Here is a 1,951-nt window from a genome sequence, read left to right as displayed (position 1 = left end):
TATGATTCAAATATTGAATCAGTGATTTCCCTTTGCCTTATCTATTATGTTTGTTTGAATTACAGGAGGCTATAACTAAGGATAACCCACATACAGTAGCTGGGACTATATCCAGATGTCTAGACTCTGGTAATAACAACAGTTCCAATTTAGAGCTCACATTTCATGAAGATCAGAATGACGAAGATAAAGGAATGGATAATTGTGATGATGTGTCAAACTATGATGATGATGACTATTTGTTTTACGAAAATGATGATGATGATGAATGTGATTACTTGAGTATGCAGGCACAATTTGATAATGCTGATTTGACTACTAGTGTTGAGGAAACGGTTTCTTGGTTAAATGAACCTGCTTCCAGTTCAAAAGCGTCTTCCCAAGTTAGCTTTTCAAGTCATCTAGCAAGTGGTCAGACGTCAACTCCAATAAATTCTGAGCATGTAAGTAGTAACTTTCGTCAGGTTCCTTCTTCAAGCAGTACTCTGATGTCTGGATGGTCAAATTCTAGTGGAAAGAAAAAGGCGATTGAAGATGAACTCATGAAAAAGTATCAAAGTTTTAAGCATTTAGATGTGGTAGAATACTTCTCAGATAATCATTACACTAACTTGGGCTTCCAGGGACAACAGGTATATAAGGGAATTTCTTGTGCTGGGCAGATCATTTTCTGCTATTTTAGTTATTTGTTAAATCAAGAATGTGACTCTACTAACCTCTGTTGTTACTTTTCGAACAACCACCTAAGGCCTGGAGTAAGAAGGTTCAGGATGAGTGAAAAATATTGGAAAATGATTTACCTGGTGAGTCAGATATTGTTAGTCACTCATCATTTGTTTTTCTGTTGGTTTCATATTTCTTATCTTGTCTTGGTTAATGTATTAATGTTGGATTCCTGATGTAGAAGTCTTATGAAGCTGGTTTGTTTTCTCTGTCTAACCTCCATTTGCTGGTTGTAATGGTAAATGCAGCAATTGGCTCATGTGATATCTGTGGTTCTTGAAAAGATATGTGTGGTTTCACGTGAAATCCATTGCAAGTATTTTTGACACATCGATTTGTCACAAATAAATAGTAGAATTGATATCCTCGCTCTCCCAGATCCCTCCCTGCCCCAAAACTCACCCCACAAACCTCAACTTTCTTATTAGCTACTAAATTTAGGACTATATCCTCTTTTTGGCATGCTGCACCATCTGTTTTATCTGGAATTATAGAAAAATTATGTCAATTAACTTTATGGGATATCCTCTCATTGGTAGATTGCTCTAAATCAATCTCTGATCTGTTTTTAGATTAACGTTGAAGTCATACTCTCTCTCACTTTCAGATATAATATATGTAAGGGTCTGCGAAGCAAAGAAGGATCTCCTTAGGGCTGTCATCATTGAACCACAAGGCACTCCATACCATGATGGTCTCTTTGTCTTTGATGTCCTGTTCGCGCAAAATTATCCTAATGTGCCAACAGTAAGTATTGGGGCGTTCTTATTTTTTTTCTTTACTTTGTAATATTGAAATACAAATATATTTATTTACTTATTTTCCCTTTTCATTAGATGGTTTACTACTATTCTGGCAGTTTGAGACTAAATCCCAACTTGTATAATTATGAGAAAGTTTGTCTCGGGCTTCTTAACACTTGGAGTGGTAAAGGTAATGAGAAGTGGTTGCCCAAGACATTGACCATGCTGCAAGTCTTGGTTTCGATACAAGCTCTAATTTTGAATGCAAACCCTTTCTTTGATGAGCCTGAATATGAAACTTCATATGCTGGATACGAGGGAGAGAGGAGATCTCACGCTTGCCATGAAGATGCTTTTGTTCTATGTTTGAAAACAATGACATATACATTAAGGAGGCCACCAAAGATTATGATCGTGTATCCTAGTTCCAACTTCTAATTCATTCAAATATTCTGTCAAAAGTAACATTCAATTTTACTGTAACT

At 36.1% G+C, this 1,951-nt stretch overlaps 1 pseudogene; it reads left to right on the top strand.

The window, feature by feature from the left end:
• Positions 1-65: 65 nt before the first annotated feature.
• LOC124893147 lies at positions 66-1,882 on the top strand (annotated as a pseudogene).
• Positions 1,883-1,951: the final 69 nt, after the last annotated feature.

The sequence above is a fragment of the Capsicum annuum genome, unplaced genomic scaffold, assembly GCF_002878395.1.
Source record: "Capsicum annuum cultivar UCD-10X-F1 unplaced genomic scaffold, UCD10Xv1.1 ctg54703, whole genome shotgun sequence".
Classification (NCBI taxonomy): Eukaryota; Viridiplantae; Streptophyta; class Magnoliopsida; order Solanales; family Solanaceae; genus Capsicum; species Capsicum annuum.
Note: the sequence above shows the minus strand (reverse complement) of the source record. Positions and strands in the feature narration are given on the sequence as shown.